Genomic DNA, 22,263 nt, shown 5'->3' with positions numbered 1-22,263 from the left:
AGGGACCGGGAAGCGGGGGGCGGGGTGTGGGCCACGCGGGGGACCCTTACCTCGGGGTCCCCTGGGGTCCCCCATGTCTGTGAACACATGGGTATCCGGCGGTTGACAGCTGCCTTCTTGGAAATGGGGCGATGGAGGCACTTTGCCTCCGGTCTGAGCTGAGAACACGTGGAAAGAGCTTTGTCAGTGGTGTAAAGTCGCTTAGCAATGAGGAGCTGTCAGGATTTCAAGGAATGAGATCCAAGCTTGACAGCCCAAGGGCGAGGATGTGCGTGGCTCCTGGCTCCTGGCTCCAAAGGCTGGGCAAATCGGGCCTCAGCCCGGTGGCCTCGGGGCGGTGGGCCGGGCTGGCTCTGTGCCCGTCGGTGAGGCTGCTCACTGTCACGGTTTACGCCAGCTCATGCTTGTGGAGCGCTCACCGCCACCAGAAAGATCGCCAGCTTCCAGCCTCCTTTTCCACTGTGTTTATGTAAGTCAGGACTCCAGGTGCCTGGGAGAAACCACGTGAGCGCCTTTTGTCCTGGAGCTCTCTACTCCTTGTGAGTGATTGCCCAAGCTGGCCGGCGGACAGACCGCAGTCCAGACCCTGGCCCATGGGGGCCCCAGCCCCCGGAGCAGAGCCGTCAGGGGCCTGGCGGGCTGCAGGCTCCCCTCGGACGCCCAGACCCAGAGCACAAATCCTGTTTGCTGGGTATGCTCAAGCAAGACCTCTCGCCCTGCTAAGCAGATTTGAAGAGAAACGAGCGGAGTTTCTAGAAATGACAAAGTGCTGCTTCCAAACTGAAAACTGAATGCCACTCTGACGCTGCTGAAGAAAGAAGAGGTCAGAGGAGAAGCCTCTTGTGCTGTGAAGAGGTCGGGGAAGAATGGTCCCGAAGCACCTAGACGGGAGGGCAGGGCAGGGCAGGGCTGGTGGTCAGAGCCCAGCAGGGTGTCCCTGGAGGTGGGCGTGCAGATAGGGGCCGGCGGCGGAGATAGCCGGCCCCTCCTGGCCATCAGGACGTGGCCCCGGGCAGTGCCAGTGGCCCCCCACATTCTGGGGGGACCCTGTGACCTTGTTGGGTCTGGGGGGCTCACAGGACACTGCTGGCTTTGGGGAGGCTGCACGCCCGCGTGTGCACATGCAGCCTGCCCACCCTCCCCGCCTGCTGCCAGCTCCCTTCCCCACTCAGGCCTGGCCTGGGTGGCCTGATGCCCGGTCGGGTAGGGACAGGCCTGTCCACGTGCCTCTCCAGGCCCAGCTCAGACCGCCAGCCACACGGGCACCCCCTCCTGGATGGTGGGGCTCGTTCTCACCCGCAGCGTGGCCTCCACCGCTCCCAATCGGGCTGTGAACGGCAGCCCGGATGGCACGGCCCTTGCCCCCAGGGAGGCCCGTGCCCTGCCGGCCCTGCCCTCTGCTTCACCAGGCCCCTCCGCCTGCCTCTGCCAGCACCCAGTCCTCTCCTGGGTGTGGAGGCAGGCCGTCGGGTCAGCAGCGCAGTGAGGAAGCTCAGACGAAGGAAGGCTCACGGGGGCCGCAGCTGGGCCCCACATCTCCCGAGACCGGCTGGGCCCCTGTAGCGCCTCCGCCAGCCTGGGTGTGGAGCAGCGTCATGCCGTGGCCAGTGGGGAGTGGACGTGGAGTCCAGGAGCAGCCCAGGGCACCCTGGCCCTGCAGCAGCCTTGCACGAGCCTCCTCTCTCACGAGGCTGTGGCCCCTCCTAGTGCCCCTCAACGCCTGCTCCCCGCCCAGCCTGACGGCGCCTGGGGAGCCTCTTCACCAAACAGGATCTGGGCCTCCCGGGGCCTGCAGGGCTGTGGGCTTGAAAGCAGCACAGGGCTCGGGGTGTGGGCCTGGAGGCGGGGGTCTCCCTGAGAAGACAGCGGGCGGCACCTTTGGACTGGCTCCAGCTGGGATCTGCAGACGCTGCGGGTCTGGCCAGGTCCCCGCTGCTGTGCAGCTGAGAGAGGATGGTGGGGGGTGGAGGTAGGCATCGAGGTGTGCTGAGGTGCCAGCCGGGGGAGGGGCAGGCCTGGGTGGGGGCCTGAGGCCGCAAGCAGGCGCCTGGTGGGGCTATGCTGGCGGACGTGCAGGGTCTGGCTCATCCTGGGCAGCCGGCACTCTCTCCATAGGCCAGGCACCCAGGGAGCCCTGTGTCCAGCAGGTGAAGAGTGGCCAGCCCACAGTGGCTGTCCCTGTAGGTCCGCAGCTTGGCTGGAGTGGCCCCTCTTTCCAGCTGGGCTCAGACAGGCCTCCCCCACCTCCTCATCCCCAGAGGGTCAGAGCCGGGAGCAGGGCCCCGTTGGTGCTGACCCCTGTCCCGGCAGCCCACCTGCCGCGGGTGCAGAGAGGCTCCGGGGCCAGGATCCGGGCCTCCCGCAGCCGCCCCCTGGGGCTGCCTGCTGCTTCCTCGGCGCCGGGCCCCGGGGACTGGCTCTGCTTGGTGACAGCTCTGCCTGCCGAGTCTCCGAAGAAACCAGGCCCCGGGGAGCGGGGAGGAGATTCCACATCTATCCCCTGGGTGGCCGGGCCGTTAACCCCTGCGGGCTGGGCTGTGGGCCTGTGGCCTTGGCCTCGCGCAGCCGACTCCAGCTCTCTCTGACCCAGCCCTCTGGCCCTTCCTCATCAGACCCCAGACCCAGGTCTTCAAGGAGCTGGGCTGTCCGGGATCCATGAGGGTCTCCAGGGAGCAGGGGCCTGGAGGCCACTAGGAAAGAGAAACAGTCGGTGCCACACACACCCCCCACCCCCACCCCTGGACCTGGAAGATTCCGGAAGCCCGCCATCCGGCCAGGGAGGACCCACTGGAGCCCTGGGGACACTCGGCCAGACCCAGGGCCAGCAGCGAGGCCAGGCTGGTGCCTGAGCGTCGGCTAGGATGGGGCTGGTGACGGATTCTGGGTGCGGGTGGGCACGAGGTGGGTGGGGCAGATGTCCCCTCGCATGGGTGGGACCGTTCACTGAGCCGCGGGTCCCGTGCAGACAGCGTTTCCCACACACGGCTCCCCAGGAGGCGGCCCTTCTGCTTCCTGAGCCCCCAAATGTTGCCCTCCTCATGGTTAGGGTCACCCTGGGGGATGGTGGGCGCTGGGTATCCAGAGGGAGGCCTGGTCAGGACGCCGCAGCACCTGCTGCAGGGAGACAGGCCACAGAGCCGGTGATCAGAGAGGGGCGGGGCGGGGCAGCGCATCGCAGGTCAACGCTGGCCCAGGATGACTCTGGACCTCAGACTCGAGGTCCCGTCGAGCGCAGGCGGTCAGCACGGAGACCTGCAGGACAGTCTTGAAGGTCACAGGGGAGAAGACGAGATGCTTGGGTAGAGATTCAGGGGAGGTAACAGGAGCTCCAAACGGAGAGAAAGGAGGAGGCGGAGAGGCAGCCACCAAGCGAGGGACCCCCAGCTCGCAGCGGGGAGCCCGGGTCCCCGCGCTGCCTGGCTGGCCCCCGGAAAGTTCTCCAGCTTGTGGAAGAGATGGAGGCTTGTAAGGACCCAGGGAGATGAGCCAGATCCACAAAGTGGGGTGGGCGGACTGCACTGGTGCCTGGGCAGGTGACATGCATGAGTGTCCTGTCACTCTGGGTCTCCACCTTCCGGCCCTGCCAAGCCCCGCAATGAGAAGGACTCAGTGAGACCTGAGCACCAAGCCAGCCACTGGGGCAGAGAGGTCTCGCGTGCGGTGACCCCCAAGATTGGGCGCTGGGTCTTCCCTGCACGCCCCCTCGCAGTCCCCTTGTGTGCAGCCCTGGGCTTCCTGTCTGTGTTCAAACCCTCGCTTCACTGCACTCTGCCGACGCTGCATTTTTTGCAGATTGAAGGTTTGTGGCAAGCCTTTGTCAAGGAATCCCACCACTGCTATTCTTCCAACAGCATGATTTTAAAATTAAGGTCTGTACGTTGATTTTAGACATCACGCTATTGCACCCTTCACAGACTACAGTAGAGTGTGAACGTGACTTTCATATGCCCCGGGAAACAAAAAAAGTTCACGTGACTCTCTTGCAATATTTGCTCTATCGCGGTGGTTGGGACCCAAACCTGCAATACCACCAGGGTCTGTCTGTTCTAGGACTGCTTATCTGCTGTTGTGTGACAAGTCACCCGAGACATAGTCACCCCAAAGGGCTTAAAATGACAAGCCTTTATCATCTCACAGCTTCTGTGGGTCTGGGGTCTGGGAGGGGCTTCACAGGACGGTTCTGGCCCGGGGTCTCCAGAGACTGCGGTCACAGTTTGGGCCAGGGCTTGTCCTCTGAAGACTGGGCTGGACTGGGGAGGGGGGTCTGCCTCCAAGCTCCCTCATGTGACCCTTGGTGGGGCCTGGGCCTCCCCCAGGGGCCCTGCAGTGTCCTCACCAGGGGGCAGGTGGCTTCCCCAATGCCCAGGGGCCGGGAACCGCAGGACAGAAGCTGCGAAGTTTTGATGACTGACCCACCATCACTGCACCAGCTCCACCTGGGCTTCAAGCCCACATCCTAGGGGAGAGGACTTGGGACATGTTTAAAAGCACACCCAGAAAATAAATAAATAAATAAATAAAAGCACACCCAGCTGGCCCCCTGCCCCTCCCTGACACACGCACGGGGCCCAGAGGCCCGGGCTGGCCCTGAACTCCAAGCTTGCTGCAGGCTTCTGAGGGAGGGCACTGGCATGGGGACCCCAAGGGAGCCGGTGAGAGAGAGACCTGGGGTCGGGGGCACTGAGAGCACCTCCCACCCCTCACAGCAGAGAAGAGGGTCCCAGGACAGAGAGCCAGGCCAGCCCCAGAGCAGCAGCTGCACAGGACGCTGGACGCTGGACGGCTGTCTCCCTCCTGCACCTGTCACTGGGTAGAGAGGGGAGAGGCTGCCCAGGGAACGGGGTGGGGCCCCCCGCCCAGCTGGGCCCGGAGTCAGAGCAGAGGTCTCCCAGCCCCTACCCAGAGCCAGGCTGGACCGGCCCCTCCCTCCCGCAGCCGAGGCCATGGGTGCAGATGTACCCTGGGGGTTGGGGGTAGAGGGGACGGGGGCTGAAGAGACACCTGCCTTCCTGCAGGGAGTCCCGGGGGGCAGGAGGCTTCTCTCCTCCCCATCCAGTGGGCAGAGGGGCAGGGGTCGTCCCTGGACCTCACGAGGGGAGATGGGGTCCTGGAGGAGGGAGTCTGCCCCTCCCCCTGGCTGGAGGCCTGCCCAGTTGCAGGACTCCACGTGTCGTGTGTGGACTCCGGAGGTGGGGACCGGGGCGGGGCTTGATGAGTGTCTGGAAGCGTGGGGCGCTCGAGGGACCCTGCGTCCTGGCCGCTGCCCTCGGTGGTGTCCAGGGCACAAGTAGGAGCAGCCCAGCGGCCGGAGGGCGGACAGGACACGTGGGAGGGGTCAGCACTGCAGAGTGAGGATGGGGAACGTGTCGTGAAGGGAAGCTCAGGCCAGAGTTCAGAGGGTAAGACCTCGCCGAAGTTCTCATGGGGAGACGAGGGTCAGTGAGCATCTCCACCCCTCATCCTGGAGGGAAGGGGAGGGGGCAGTGGGCGTGTCCACTCATCCTGGAGGGGAGGGGCAGTGGGCGTGTCCACACCTCATCCTGGAGGGGAGGGGATGTGGGCGTGTCCAACCTCATCCTGGAGGGGAGGGGAAGTGGGCGTGTCCACACCTCATCCTGGAGGGGAGGGGGCAGTGGGCGTGTCCACTCATCCTGGAGGGGAGGGGAAGTGGGCGTGTCCACTCATCCTGGAGGGGAGGGGCAGTGGGCGTGTCCACCCCCGGTCCTGGACCGATGGGGGTAATGCTCCCCCACAGGCTCCTCCGTGGAGTGTGGGGCGGTGGGAAGCAGCTCGGGCACAGGCGTTCGGCCGCCTGCCCGCCCGCAGCTGGAGAGTCGTTGTGTCTGAACAGGACAGGTGAGTCCCGACCCACGAAGAGCAAACGTGCCCCGGGACAGGGGAGTAAGGCGTGAAGGCCAGCGGCCTCGCAGCAGGAGGAAGAGGACTGGGAGGGCAGGGCTGGGCGGACAGAGGCTCGGGACCGGCCAGCACAGCCGCAGCGCCGGGGTTAGGACCCGGGACCTGGGACACGCGCTCGCCGAGGAGTCTACAGTTGGAGGCCAAGACGCGCAGAACCACGCGACCCGCTGGTCCGACGGCTCATGCGGTAAGCGGTGTTCGCACACGGGCTCCACCTCTTCATAACAACACTCACGAGGACGAACTACAGCGTTGACAACTAACTATTCAGAGAGCTTCTACAAACTGACAAGAGGAAAACTGTCCCCAACAGAAAACTAAGGGACGCATTCCAGGAAAGCGTTCTCCCAAGAGCCAATCAAGCGTCAAGGAAGGAAGAGGACAGCTGGTGGGTGGTTCTGTGCACTACTCCCTGGAGCCGTGGAGATGGGAGGGCTCCCGCGGACGGGCTCGGTGGATGTAACCAAGTGGGGCCTGAGCCGGGAGTGGGCCCTGCGTCACCCGCGTGTGGCCGAGGGCTTCTCGGGAGCGCTTAGAAAATTCACACAGAAAAGCCCGTCCAATTTCATGACCACTCGAGAAGTTCCAGTTAAGGTCAGCGTGAAGCAGCTCCTTGACTGTGTTGGTGGAGGGAAGCTGGGGTGGGGTGGGGGCGGGGACCGGGGGCGAGGAGGTGCGCCGCTGCAAGCAGGGCGGCGCCTGACAGCCGGACGCTTGTCCAGTGCTCCACCCTTTGCCTCCGCCTGGGAGCACCGAGCGTTAGGGTCCTAAGGCTGGGCTGGTCGTGGCCACCTGGCCAACAGTGGGCAGTAACCAGATCCCAAACCGTGCCATCTGTCGGGGAGGGTCACCTACGCTCCGGCAGCCCAGGAGACAGGACGCGGCGAGCTTTACAAAGGGCGCCCGGAACGCTATCCACAGGCCGACGGTCGGTTGAGCTGGGAAGGCAGGATCCGTGAAAGGAGTCATGGAACCTGTCACCTGTGTTCTTTCTTTCATTTCTTTTTAAAATTTAATTAATGGATAAATTTTTGGTTGCGCTGGGTCTTTCTTGCTGCATGTGATGGTCTTTTTCTGGTTGTGGTGAGCAGAGGGTTCTCTCCAGGGCGGTGCATGGGCTTCTCCTTGCAGTGTCTCCTCTGGTTGGGGAGCACGGGCTCTGGACGTGCAGGCCTCAGTAATTGCAGCTCTTGGGCTTTAGTTGCTCCGTGGCACATGGAATCCTCCTGGACCTGGTTTGGCAGGCAGATCCTCATCCACTGCACCACCAGGGAAGTCAGAGTTTTGCATGGGTCTATGTATTCCTTTCCGGGTGTCAAAGACTCCTGCCCACTCTCAACTGGTGTTCTGTGAGATCTTCTGTATCTGAAGATGTATTCCTGGTGCATCTGTGGAGAGAGATGGACTCCACGTCCACTTACCCCTCCGCCATCTTGTCACCTCTCATTCCGCTTTTTTAAAGAAAATTAATTTAATTTCTTTTATTGTTTTTGGCTGCCCTGGGTCTTTGCTGCTGCGTTCTGGCTTTCTCTAGTTGCGGTGAGCAGGGGCTACTCCTGGTCGCAGTGAGCTTCTCTAGTTACAAAGCACAAGCTCTGGGGTGCGCTGGCTTCAGTAGCTGTGGTTCACAGGCTTCGCTGTGGAATCTTCCTGGACCAGAGACTTAACGTGTGTCCCCTGCGTTAGCAGGCAGAGTCTTAACCACTGGCCCAGCAGGAGGTCCAGTCCCTTTGTAAATTCCATTTTAGGAGCCTGTGGTAAAATAGACATAAAACACTTGGCCGCCTGAGCCGTTTACAGTGTGAAGCTCAGAGGCCTTGGCACATTCACACTACAGTGACCATCATGGTGTATTTACAGTTTTCAATTGTCGCAAAACCCACAGAAGGTAAAGCTTCCGTCCTAGCCGTTTTTGAGCGCACAGTTCAGTAATGTTAATTAAAGCACGTTCACAGTGTCCTGAAATACCACCCCAGAGCTTCCTCACCTCGCAGAGCTGAGCCTCCATCCCCGTTAAACAAGAGCTGTGCATTTTCTCTGCCCTGGAGCCTCTGGCTGCAGATCCTAGGAATCGGACTACTTAAGGTTCTTCTTATCAGTGGAGTCAGCAGTATTTCTCTTTTTGTGACTGATTTATTTCACTCAGTGTGATGACCTTGAGGCCCGGCATCAGAACTCCCTTCCTTTCTAGTTCTGAGTGACGTTTCCTTGTCTGGATGGATCACATCTTGTCCACCCCTTTGTCTTGGAGCCCAGATTGCATCCAGCTCTCAGCTGTGCTCAACAAGGGTGCAGGTCTCCTTCTGGGATCCTACTTTCAGTTCATTTGGATAAATACCCATGCTGGGATTGCTGGATCATATGGTAGTTCTATTTTTTATTTTTTGGAGGAAGCATCATGCTGTTCTCCATAGCAAATGCACCGTTTTACATTCCTACCAACACTGCACGAAGATTCCAGTTTCTCTGCATCCTCACCGACACTCAATATTTTATGTTTTTTAGATATAGTAGCCATCCTAATGGTGTGATATGGTGTCTCAAGGTGGGTTTGATTTGTAACTCTTTAATGATTATTGATGTTGGATGATCTGTGTTCTTTTAAAAGAAATTGTGGCTGTGTCATGATTTACATGGGTATACGTGGGTATGTCATGATACCCACATACCATCTATGTGTATCTTGTGTGAATAGTAGGACCTCACGGACATTCCCCAAATGGGGACGGGGCCCAGATGCAGCTGTGTTGAAAACAGGATGACAGTGACCTTAGAGTTCAGGTACACAGACTCCCTGGATGCTTTCCACCTGCAAATTCCTGCTGTAGGAACCATGGCCCCTCCCAAGAAACAGAATCTGTGCCCAACTGTGGAAGAAACCTGCAGTTACCTCCACACATTCCTCACTGTCAACGACAGCTCTACTGAAGTGTACTTGACATACAATAAATGGCACATACTTAAAATACACACTTGATAAGTTCTCATGTGAGTGTACACCTGCAAAACCATGGCAACAATCAAGACAGTGAACATAGCTGTCATCTCCAAAGTGTCCCCATGTCCCTCTATGACCCCTCAACCCCAGACAACCTCTCATCAGCTTTCTTTCATGATGGGTTAGTTTGCATTGCCCGGAATTTCATATAAATGGAATCATACAGGATGTACCTCCTTCATGGATCACAACCTTGTCATGGTGAAGGGGCTTGTCTAACTCGATGAAGCTAAGAGCCATGCCGTGCAGGGCCACCCAAGACGGACGGGTCGTACTGAAGAGTTCTGACAAAACGTGGTCCACTGGAGAAGGGAATGGTAAGCCACTGCAGTATTTTTGCCTGGAAAACCCCATGGACAGTATGAAAAAGCAAAAAGATATGATGCCAGAAGATGGGTGCCCCAGGTTGGAAGGTGTCCAGTACGCTACTGGGGAAGAGCAGAGGGAAGTTACTAAAAGCTTGAGAAATGATGAAGCAGCTGGGCCAGAGTGGGAAAGATGTTCAGCTGGGGATGCAGAGATCATCATAAGAAATGCCAGGCTGGATGAATCACAAGCTGGAATCAAGACTGTTGGGAGAAGTATCAACAACCTCAGATACGCAGATGATACCACTGTAATGACAGAAAGCAAAGAGGAACTAAAGGACCTCTTGATGAGGGTGAAAGAGGAGAGTGGAAAAGCTAATTTGAAACTCAACATTCAGAAAACTAAAATCCTGTCATCCAGGCCCATGGCTTCATGGCAAACAGAAGGGGAAAAAGTGGAAGCAGTGACAGATTTTATTTTCTTGGGTTCCAAAATCACTGCAGGACAGCTCCTGCAGCTATGAAATCAACAGATGCTTGCTCCTGGAAAGGAAAGCTATGACAAAATTAGACAGCATGTTTAAAAATAGAGACATTGCTTTGCTGACAATGGATCCGTATAGTCAAAGCTATGGTTTTTCCAGCAGTCATGTACAGATGTGAGTGTTGGACCATAAAGAAGGCTGAGCATCAAAGAATTGATGCTTTTGAACCGTGGTGCTGGAGAAGACTCTTGTGGGTCCCTTTGACAGCAAGGAGATCAAACTAGTCAATCCTAAATGAAATCAGCCCTGAATATTCATTGGAAGGACTGATGCTGAAACTGTAGCTCCCATACATTGGCCACCTGATGCAAAGAACTGACTCATTGGAAAAGATGTTGATGCTGGGAAAGACTGAGGGCAGGAGGAGAAGGGGGTGACAGAGGATGAGATGGTTGGATGGCATCATCAACTTGATGGGTGTGAATCTGAGCAAACTTTGGGAGATAGTGAAGGTCAGGGAAGCCTGGTGTGCAGGGGTTTCAAAGAGTGGGACAAGACTTAGTGACTACACAGTCAAAGCAGGCTCTGGTAACCAGCCCACAGACCCTCCTTGGCCATCGCGCGTTTCTTCAGACGCTCCTGTTGTGCCTCTGTGTGTCGGTCCTTGACACTTTACCACGGCGTAGATTCCCACACCCACCGCCAGGTTAGATGCAGCTAGGATCAGCAGCACCGTGAGGACCCCGGCCTGCTGCCCCTTCCCAGCCGCCGCTTCCCCCGCCCACAGCCACTAATCTGCACCACCTCCCTGCAGGCTTGCCACTTCAGGAAAAGCGTGTCGATTGAACTACACAACCTGCAGCATTTGAGATGGTTCTGTGCCCACAGCATCGCCTCCTCTGAATCCTTCCAGCTGGTGACGCGTAGTCTGTTCCTGCATGTCGCTGAGCCCTGCCCCACCGCGTAGATGCCTGAGATCTGTCCAGCTGTTTACCCATCGAAGGACGTTGTTTCCAGTCTAGGCTGTAGAGCTCCGTAGACACTAGTGACCAGGCACTGGTGTGAGCAGAAGCTTCGGTTTCTCTGGGCTAAACACCCAATAGTGAGAATGCTGGGCTGTAGGGTAAGTGTGTTTTTAGCTTCTAAAAAATATTTATTTATTTGGCTGCCCTGGGTCTTCATTGTGGTACATGGGCTCTAGTTCCCTGAGCAGGGGTTGAACCCAGACCCCCTGCATTGGGAGCATGGAGTCTGCCCCTGTACCACCAGGGAAGTCCCTATTTTAGCTTTTTAAGAAACTGATTAAAATCTGACTGATTTAAGGAATGGCCCTACCACTCCTGCTGGAATTCTGATTGGAACTTGGAGAGATTTGGCGTCTTAACAAAACTGGGTCTTCTCACCCTGCAGGCTGTGTACCTTTCTATTGATTCATTTCTTGGTGAATTTCTCTTGGCAGTGCTTAGCAGTTTCTTTTTTTTATTATTTAAAAGTTAATTTTACTTTTCTCCAATTATAAGCGATCCTTGTTGATTAGAGGAAATGTGGACAGTACAGGACAACACAGAAATGAAGGGGAAACATTCACAATCTCACTCCCCAGAAAACAGCCACTGTTAATATTGGGGGCCTTTTTTGGTTTTCTGTCCTTTTATTATAATAACTGTGGTAAAATACACACACCATGTAATTTGCCATCGTAACTACTTTTTTTTGGCTGTGCCGTGTAGCCTGAGGGAACTTAGTTCCCCAACAAGGGATTAAACCCGAGCCCCTTGCCTTGGGAGTGCAGTCTTAACCACTGGACCACCAGGGAAGTCTCCATCTTAACCATTTTTCAGCATGCCGTTCTCATTCCGTAGTTTTCTCTTTACAGCTCTGACCCTATTTATAAAACAGATTTATCCTATTTCCCATTAAGTGGTACTTTTCTAAATGGTATTTTTAAGTTTCCATTTCCCATTGTTTCTTGGTAGTGTGTGAAAGTATGATTGAGTTTTGTTTAGGGACCGTGTGTCCTGCAGCTTTGACCAATTTGCTTATCGGTCTCAGTTGTACCCCTCTACCCCTAGGAAGCTGACATGGCTCCAAAACAACCCAGAATTTCCAGATGTTAAGCCGCGGGATTCTGGAGCAGGTGGGGTTCTGAAGAAGGGCTGCTGATGGTCACATGTGCACAGGGCGGGAGGGGGCTGAGCCGCTGCACTGCGGGGGGAGCTGCCCCTGCCTGACTCCCTGTGGGCCTCCGACCAAGGCTGCACATGTGTTTGACCCGGTCTCTGAACCCGAGCACTGGGGCTGTGTGCTCTCGGGGCTGCAGGGAGAGATCACAGGGCAACCCCACCCCATGTACTCAGCACTGCAGGGAGCACGTCTGTCCTCCCCCAGCCGAGCTCCATCGAAGATGGGGTGTGATGCCCACATCTCTGCCGCATCACAGTCATCATCTGCGGCCGTCTGGCATCAAGTGCTGCGACCGTCAGGGTGTGTATCAGTCGGCTGGTGCCGCGTAACAAACTGCCCAGCTCGAGGTAAAGCAGGAGAGTCCGTGATTGCTGATGAAGGCACGGCCCCGCTGGGTGGTTCTGCTGATCTGGGCTGACCTTGCTGTGGCCTGTGGGCACCTGGCTGGTCACCTGAGGCTGACTAGGACAGTGTCCTGGCCCATCCGGGAGCTGCCTGTCAGCTGGGGAGGGGGCAGTGGATGTCTGAACCACACGTCTCATCAGTAGCAGATGATGGCAGCCAAGCGGGGAGACAGAGACAGCACGGTACTCGAGGCTTCTCGTCCGTTCTTTCTGTTTAACAGTCTTACTGAGTTATATTTTATAAATTATAAAATTTGCTTAAGTGTCACAATTCAATTTTTTAAAAATAAATTTGGAATTATGCTGTGACTACCACAGTCTCACTGTACAACGTCTTCACCACCCACAAAGCAACCTCGGGGCGCAGCCCCTGACAGCCACTGATGTACTTCCTGTGTCCTCAGATTTACCTTTTCTGGACCTTTTGCATTAATAGAATCACACCATCTGAGATCGTCTCTCATTTGGCGTAACGTCGTGTTATCCATGAGTCAGAACTTCGTTCTTTCTTATCGCCAGCTGATCCTCCACGGTGAGGACCCACCCTGTCTTGTTTCCCGCTTGCCAATTGATAGGCGTTTGGTTTGTTTCCAGTCCTGGTCTGTAGAAATGAAGCTGCTGTGAATATTCATGCACAAGTTTCCGTGCGGGCATACATTTTCATTTCTCCTGGGTAGATGAGAGGAGTGGAATTGCTGGGCCATATGGTAAATTTATGTTTAACATTTTAAGAAACAGCTGAGCTGCTTTCCAGATGGTGGCACCATGCCACATTTCTACTGCTAATATACGAAGGTTCCAGTTTCTCCCTGGAGGAGGAAATGGCAACCCACTCCAGTATTCTTGCCTGGGAGATGCCACAGAGGATCCTGAAGAGCTGCAGTCCATGGGGTCGTGAAAGAGTTGGACATGACTTAGCAACTAAACAATAGCCAGTCTCTCCAGCAACTGACTGTTCTTTTGATGACAGCCATCCTCGCGTGTCTTATTGTGGTTTAAATTTGCATTTCTCTACTTACTAATGTTGCCAAGTGTTTCTTCAAGTTCTTACAGGCTGTCTGTGTCCTTTGGTCAACTATCTAAAATTTTTGGTCACTTAAAACTTGGATTATTTGTCATGCTCTTGAGTGATAAGACACATTCTCGATACAAGTCCTTGATCAAGGATGTGATGTGTAACTCCTCCCGTTCTGGGGTTGGCATCCCTGTTGAAAATCAATTGACTATAAATGTACTGGATTATTCTCGGACTCTCAGTTCTACTCCATTGGTTTGGATGTCTGTCCTTTTGCTCATATGGTACTATCTTGATTATGACAGCTTTGGAGTAAGTTTTGAAGTCAGGAAATGTTGAGTCCTCCAACTTTGTTCTTTTTTAGACTATTTTGGCTCTTCCGGGGACTTTACATTTACATGTGAATTTTAAGATCAGTGTACCAATTTCTGTAAAAACTAAGAAGCCAGCTGGGATTTTGATAGGGGTTGCTGTGGGTCCGTGGATGAATTCAGGGAGGGTGGCCATCACAGAGGTGCTGAGTCATTCAGTCCGTGAACAGTGATATCTGTTCATTTAGAGCCTTCGTCTCTGCCAGCAGTGTTTGTAATCTCTGGTGCATAAGTTTCCCCCTTGCCCAAGGCGTCTCGAGGCGCAGGCGTGGAATTGGCATGTGGCACTTCCTGTTGGACCCAGGAAACCCTGAAGTCCAGTCCCTGGATTCCGGAAGTGGGAGGTGGACTCCGCTGGGGGTGGGAAGACTTGCCAAGCCACGCTGCTGGGAGCCCGTATGCCTTCGGTGGGGCTGGAAATGAGGGTGGGCTGGCTGCTTACACCTTCCCGGGGTGCGGAGGGGCAGGGGTGGTCAGTCATGGTCACTGAGAGCTTGGACTTTATTTCTTCGCTTATGATGTGGTCAGCTTCTACAATAACTCTAAAACAGTTGTCAAAGCCTCAGCATTGACTTAGTTCAAAGCCAGGTTGAGTTCAGCGCCTCCGCAGGGGGTTTCTGTGATGGTCAGCATTGCCGCAGAGGATGGGGTGGGGGCATGAGGTGGGCTCAAATACATCCAATGGCCCCCTTGGCCGGCTGGTCCTAGGAAGAGCCGCTCCCCGGCCCGTGCGGACTGGTCTCTTCCTCTGCTTGAAAGGCATGGACTACAGAGACCACCTGGCCCTCAGCTCCTGAGAGGTGATCTCTAGGCCTCTGGGGTGTCCTGCCTGGCAAAAGGGTCTCTGGTGTCTGCTGGCCTGTGGGTCAGTGTGATGGCCACGGGTCAGCCTGCCCCCCAGAGAGGTGGTCGGGTGTGGCGCTCCAGTGAGGACCCTGGACTCCAAGTGGCAACACCCCATGGGGAGGTCACACATTAGGACTCCAGGGGGAGATGACATCTGGAGGCTGGTGCCCAGCCCTCCTGAGCCCCGCCCAGGCCCTCCCCACCTTGAGACTTTCATTTGTGCCCTGTCGGGGTCGCGGCCACAGCTGGGCGCATGGGCACGCTCAGTGAGTTCTGGTGAATGCTCACATGGACAGTGGTCTTGAGGACCCCGGGCTCCCAGCTGGGGTCGGCAGTGCAGGGGCTGGTGGGCCGTGCCCCTGCCGTCGTGACTGCCTCGGGAGGACCTCTCCTGGACAGTGGTTTGCAAAGGCAGGGAGCCACTACCTCCTCACGGCCCCAGCTCCCCAGCTCCCAGACCCGGGACTGGACTCAGAGCCTGGCGCTCAGGGACGGCTGCCCAGGGTGGTCGCCGAGAAGGAAGACATGTGCTGGGTCAGCCACGTGGGTCAACGTCAGGCTCCTGGTCGGAGGCTCCCGCTGGGCGAGGCGGCTCTGCGCGGTGATGAGACAGAAGCTGGAGCCCCCAGCGGCCAGCACAGTTGAGGTCAGGGTGTCAGAGCACCTCCGTGTGGACGAGAGACGCCAGGGGGGATTGGACGCAGAGAGAAGACCCGCCTCAGCCTCTCCTGCACTCCGTGCCTCGTGGGCATCTTTCCAGGCTGGACTCAGTTCCCTGCCCCGGGTGAGGGCTGGCACAGAGCCCACCGTTCGCAAATGCTTCACGGCATTCTCTGTACTCCAGGCCTCGCCACTTCACAGAAGTAACTCCTGTGCCCGGGGCCCAGCTTACGGGAGGGCTGGGCTGAGGATGCGGTTTTCACTCCTGGAGGCGCCGGGAGGTTGCAGAAGTGCCCAAGGGCCCACGGCCATCGCAGCTCTGACCGGGTGTCCCGAGCCCCAGGGCCTGCTCTCTGCACCCGAAGGACACCCCAGAGCAGGCAGCGCCCCAGGGACGCCGTGCTGTGCCGGTGAGGACCCTGCGCACCTCTGCCTTCCCTCGGACCCTCCGGGGGGGCAGACCCCCAGGGTCGGCTTTGAGGGCACCGCAGCCCCAGCACCTCCCAGACGCGTTGGGCGCCACTGCCCTGCCCCCAAGGGTTCAACACCTACCGATCCTCTCTCACCCCGTCCCTCCTGGCTTTTCAGCTTCGCCACACATTTTATTATCGTTCTTAACGTCCAATGCCTCTCTGTGTTAGGGATGTGGACAGAGTCCCCAAGCCACTTGCTCAGGAGGAGCCAGCCTCTGGTTGTCATCCTAGAGTTCACTCCAGTCCTTCTGATGTGGGCAGCATCCCGGGCGGGAACGCATCGATGGCGTCCCAGCAACCGGAGCCCCTGTGCTGCCGTGGGCACCGCCCGCACACAGGTGTCCCGGGGGCAGCGTGTCACCGGGGGCGGGGTGCACCGATGTCAAAAGCAAACATGCCTGAGGTGATGGGGGGCTGAGCTGCCATGGAAAGCGTCCCGGCCATGTGAGCGGGCAGGGTGCCGTGAAGAACAGAAATATGTGACCTTATTTGTACCCTGAGCTGGAGGAGCAGCTTGGACCAGCTATGTTTGCCTATGGTATCTTTTGCTCTGAGATATTTTTAATTTTTACATGGTTATATCTGTCAGTTTTTCCATTATGTAGGTTGCAAGTTTTTTTTTTTTCTTTTCCCAGTTCGGAAGCAACTGTGGTCTCTTCTGCCAAATAGGACCTTTAAACCACGTGGTCCAACCTGTCCGCTGTCAGAGAGCTGCGTTGCAGAAACTTTTTACCAGTTTGGGCTTCCTGTGCTGACCAGGAGGTTTTTTCATTATTAATTTATTTTTTATTGAAGGATGACTGCTTTACAGGATTCTGTTGGCTTCTGTCAACCCTCACCCTGAATCAGCCGTAGGAGTGCATATACCCCGTCCCGTTTGAAGCTCCCTCCCCTCTCCCGCCCCATCCCACCCCTCAACAGAGCCCCTGTTTGAGCTTCCTGAGTTATACAGTAAATGATCAGAAGTTTTAAAGTCACGTAAAGTTGAGTCTTGTCGGTCTTTCTCTTTATGAATTCTGAGTCTGGGGGGCTTGGGGAGTCCTGCAAATAATGTCTTTTTTTTCCTCCGAAGTTTGGACTGAATGTGACCCACAAGTCAACCCGGTAGAAATGACAGTGTGGGTCCAGTCCAGTCAAGGCTGGACAAGGATGTGGGTCAGATAAGAAACCCCAGTGGGCTCCCTGGAACCGCCTTCGACTGCCCCCCGGGCGAGAGCTGGGGGAAAAGCCAGGTGGACCTGCTGCTGCTGTTTCCATCTGTCCGCTGGCGAGCCCAGCTGGGCGATCAGTGGGACGTCCTGCCACAGGCCACTGTCCTCAGTGAGGTCCAGGGCGAATGCGGGGGCACGTCTTCTGGTTTCCTTGGCCTCTCAGCCGCAGCAGGGGCAGCGACCCCGCTGGAAGGTGCATGTGTAACAGACCGCCCCGAAGCGCGGCTTCTCAAAACTGCAGCTGCTCCAGGGCTCAGGTTCAGCGGCAGGCTGGGCGGCGGGACCAGCCGGGCACCTCTTCTGCGGGTCTGGGCGGGGCTGCCCGGCCTCCTTGGACACCTAACCCGGCCCGCAGATGCTTCCTTCTGGTCAGAGCTAGTTGCAACCTGGGCTCCCATCAGCGAGACACAGATCGCTGTGTCCAGGCCACCCTCCACCCTGCAGAAGCCTCGGAGAGCCCAGGGTCAGCCTGGACTCCTGCCTGTTTTCCACAGCCAAATCCTGCCTCCCACCGCGCGGGCACCCACGGCCGCTGCAGCCCACAGGCCGACCAGGGGGACATCTCAGATAGTCCACACGCCCTACGAGGTTGGAGGCTGTGAGGACCCAGTGATGGGACCGTGGGACATTTGGAGCCATGGTAACTGGAGAAATATCAACAACCTCAGATATGCAGATGATACCACTCTGATGGCCGAAAGTGAAGAAGACCTAAAGAGCCTTTTGATGAGGGTGAGTGAAAAAGCTGCCTTAAAACTCAACATTCAAAAAACTAAGGTCATGGTCCCATCACTTCATGGCAAATAAAAAGGGAAAAAATGGAAACAGTGACAGATTTTATTTTCCTGAGCTCCAAAATCACTGCAGACAGTGACTGTAGCCACGAAATTAAAAGATGCCTGCTCCTTGGAAGAAAAGCTATGAAAAACCTAGACAGCATATTAAAAAGCAAAGACATCACTTTGCTGACAAAGGTCTGTATAGTCAAAGCTATGGTTTTTCCAGTGGTCGTGTACAAGTATTTGATTTGGACCATGAAGACTGAGCCCCAAAGAATTGATGTTTTGAGCTGTGCTGCTGGAGAAGACCCTTGAGAGACCCTTGGACAGCAAAGAGATCAAACCAGTCCATCCTAAAGGAAATCAACCCTGAATATTCATTAGAAGGACTGATGCTGAAGCCAAAGCCCCAATACTTTGGCCACCTGATGCAGAATTGACTCATTGGAAAAGACCCTGATGCTGGGAAAGATTGAAGGCAAGAGAAGAAGCGGGTGGCAGAGGAAGAGATGGTTGGATGGCACCACTGGCTCAATCGACACGAATTTGAGCAAACTCTGGGAGATGGTGAAGGACAGGGAAGCCTGTTTTGCTGCAGTTCATGGGGTCACAAAGAGATGGACACAACTGAGCGACTGAACATAACAGCACGCGGTACACTGTGGTGAAACGGTTACTTGCACAACCAGTGATGGGGGTGGGCAGAGCTCAGGACAGTGGGAGGGGCCGCTGGAGGAACTGCACCAGGGTCTAAGGAAATAAAGTGACATGGTCGGGAGGTTGAATCCTGAGCTCAAGGCAGGTCAGAGAGCAAGAGTGTTCCTTCCATCACTGAAAGGGTCTCTGCTCCCCCAAGCCTGCAGAGTGGATGTGCTCCCAAGGCGGCCCCAGCAAGATCCAGAGGGTTCAGAATCCCAAGACAGGCTGAGCTGACCTCCCTCTGCAGGTCCCCTGAACGTCAGGGCTCTGATGGAGGCAGAGTTGGACGCTGGATTTGGGGCAGATCTAGATGCCAGAATCCCACAGTAACCAGTGACCATGCTGAGGGGGGCCCGCCCCCTCCCATGGGTCCAGTCCTGCCTCCTCTGCAGGCCCAGCAGTGACCTCTTCTGATGTGGTTACTTTGCAAGCAGGTGCCGATTTCCACTTTGCTCCAATTCCACCGCCCCTCACCACCCCAAACCTACAATTAGAGTCAGATTCCAGCATGTCCAAGGAGGTTAAGTACAAGCCTAATTTGGGAAAAGAGGGTTTACACATCAAAAGGTTTGCCGGATTTGTCATTTATACTGTCAGGAGCCTGGGGGTGTGTGGGTTGGTGTCTGCAAGTCCTAGTGAGGGAGGGAAGAGCATACTGTGGATTGGATTAAATCTTCCAAGATGTGTGCAGTTACAAGGGATTTGGGATTTGATATTTTCAGCGCTCCCTTCATGGATCACAGCCTTGTTGAGGCAAACAGGCTTGCATAACTCGGTGTAGCCATGCCGTGCAGGGCCACCCCTAGTCACAGTGGAGAGTTCTGATAAAACGTGGTCCAGTGGAGAAGGGAATGGCAAACCACTTCAGTATTCTTGCCTCGAGAACCCCATGAACTATATGAAAAGGCGAAAAGATAGGACACTGAAAGATGAACTCCCCAGGTTGGTAGGTGCCCAGTATGCTATTGGAGAAGGGTGGAGAAATAGCTCCAGAAGGATTCAAGTGGCTGGGCCAAAGCAGAAGCGACGCTCAGTTATGGATGTGTCTGGTAGTGAAACTTAAAGTCTAATGCTGTAAATAACAGTATTGCACAGGAACCTGGAATGTTATGTCCATGAGTCAAGATAAATTGGACGTGGTCAAGCAGGAGATGGCAAGGGTGAACATTAACATCTTAGGAATCAGTGAACTAACTTGGACTGGAATGGGTGAATTTAATTCAGATGACCATTATATCTACTGCTGTGGGCAAAAATCCCTTAGAAGAAATGGAGTAGCCCTCATAGTCAACAAAAGAGTCCGAAATGCAGTACTTGGATGCAATCTCCAAAACAACAGAATGATCTCTGTTCGTTTCCAAGGTAAACCATTCAATATCACGGTAATCCAAGTCTATGCCCTGACGAGTTAACACTGAAGAAGCTGAAGTCAAACAGTTCTATGAAGACGTTCAATACTTTCTAGAACTAACACCCAAAAAAGACGTCCCTTTCATTATAGGGGACCGGAAAGCAAAAGTTGGAAGTCAAGAGTCACCTGGAGTAACAGGCAGGTTTGACCTTGGAGCAGAGTGAAGCAGGGCAAAGGCGGACAGCTTTGCCAAGAGAACGCACCGGTCATAGCAGGCACCCTTTCACAGCAACAGAAGAGACGACTCTACACATGGACATCACTGATGATCAAAATAGAAATCAGATTGATTGTTGTTTGCAGCTGAACACGGAGAAGCTCTATACAGTCAGCGAAAACAAGACCTGGAGCTGACTGTGGTTCAGATCATGAACTCCTTATTGCCAAATTCATACTTAAACTGAAGAAAGTAAGGAAAATCACTAGTCCATTCAGGTATGACCTAAATCAAATCCCTTATGACTATATAGTGGAAGTGATGAACAGAGTCAAGGGATTGGATCTGGTGAACAGAGGGCCTGAAGAACCATGGACAGAGGTTTGTAACACTGTACAGGAGTCAGTGATGAAAACCATCCCAAGGGAAAAGAAATGCAAGAAGGCAAAGTGGTTGTCTGAGGAGCCTTTACAAATAGCCAAGGAAAGAAGAGCATTGAAAAGTCAGGGAGAAACGGATATTCCCAACTGAATGCAGAACTCCAGAGAACAGCAGGGAGAGAGAAAGCCTTCAGTGATCAGCGCAAAGAAGTGGAGGAAAACAATAGAGTGGGAAGGACTAGACACCTCTTCAAGAAAATTGGAGATATCAAGGGACATTTCATGCAAGGATGGGCACGATAAAGGACAGAAAATGTATGGACCTAACAGAAGCAGAAGAGATTAAGAAGAGATGGAAAGAACACACAGAAGAGCTTTCGGCTTGGAGGAGGCAAAAGTGCAAATTTGTTATCCCAAATCCGGGTTCTTCCGACACCAACCGCCTCCACCATGCCACCTAAGTTCGACCCCAATGAGATCAAAGTCATATACCTGAGGTGCACCGGTGGGGAATTTGGTGCCACGTCTGCCCTGGTCCCCAAGACTGGCCCTCTGGGTCTGTCTCCAAAAAAGGTATGTGATAACATCGCCAGGGCAACTGGTGATTGGAAAGGTCTAAGGATTACAGTGAAACTGATCATCCAGAAGAGACAGGCCCGGATTGAGATGGCACCTTCTGCTTCTGCCCTGATCATCAAAGCCCTCAAAGAACCACCAAGAAATAGAAAGAAGCAGAAAAACATTAAACACAGTGGAAACATCACTTTTGATGAGATTGTCGATATTGCCCAGCAGGTGCGGCATTGATCTCTAGCTAGAGAATGCTCTGGAACCATTAAAAAGATCCTAGAAAGCACCCCATCTGGGGGCTGCAGTGTTGATGGCCGCCACCCTCATGACATCGTAGATGACATCATCAGTGGTGCGATGGAATGACCAGTTAGTTAAGAACTGCAAAGGGAAAAGAAAAATGAAGGAATATTTGACAGCCAAAAAAAAAAAAAAAAAAAAAGAGGAATACACAGAAGAACTGTACAATAAAGATCTTAATGACTTGAATAACCACAATGGTGTGATCACTCACCTAAAGCCAGACATCCTGAAGTGTGAAGTCAAATGGGCCCTAGGAAGCATTACTACAAACAATGCTAGCGGAAGTGACCGAATTCCAGCTGAGGTATTTCAAATCCTAAAAGATGATGCTGTTAAAGTGCTGGCACTCAATGTGCCAGCAAATTTGGAAAACTCAGCAATGGCCACAGGACTGGAAAATGTCAGTTCTCATTCCAGTCCCAAAGACGGGCGATGCCGAAGAAAGTTCAAACTACTATACAGTCGTGCTCATTTCACAAGCTAGTAGGGTCATGCTCAAAGTCCTTCAAGCTAGCCCTCAGCAGTACATGAACAGAGAGCTTTCAGATGTTCAAACTGGATTTAGAAAAGACAGAAGAGGTAGGGAGCAGAGGGGGAAAAAGGGCAGAGGGACCAGAGATCAAACTACCAACATCTGTTGGATCATCAAAAAAGCAAGAGAGTTCCAGAAAAAAGTTCAAGTTGTTGGTTTTCCAGATAGTGTGAAATACTTTTCATCCACTTTAGAAAGGATCCAGCCCATTGAGAAAGAATAACTTTGGTTAACAGACATTATCTTCCAAAGATCACATAGAGGTCTTCAATGAGATTACAATTTATCTTCAGAGGCTTCTTCCAAGTGGAGATCTGTCTGTGATAGTAAGGAAGGATTCCCATGTAGCAAGGCACAGGTTCCATCGTCCATGGGATTTTCCAGGCAAGAATACTGGAGTGGGTTGCCATTTCCTTCTCCATGGAAAATTCTTAAAGAGACGGGAATACCATTTTCTATGCAGAGTACATCATGCAAAATGCTGGGCTGGATCAATCTCAAGCTGGAATCCAGATTGCTGGGAAAAATATCAATAACCTTAGATATGCAGGTGACACC

The 22,263-nt window shown here is 54.5% G+C and overlaps 1 pseudogene; it reads left to right on the top strand.

The window, feature by feature from the left end:
• The first annotated feature begins 20,680 nt into the window (after positions 1-20,680).
• On the top strand, positions 20,681-21,236 carry LOC133068529 (large ribosomal subunit protein uL11-like; annotated as a pseudogene).
• The last annotated feature ends 1,027 nt before the right edge of the window (positions 21,237-22,263 follow it).

Source organism: Dama dama, chromosome 13 (genome assembly GCF_033118175.1).
Source record: "Dama dama isolate Ldn47 chromosome 13, ASM3311817v1, whole genome shotgun sequence".
Lineage (NCBI taxonomy): Eukaryota > Metazoa > Chordata > Mammalia > Artiodactyla > Cervidae > Dama > Dama dama.
Note: the sequence above shows the minus strand (reverse complement) of the source record. Positions and strands in the feature narration are given on the sequence as shown.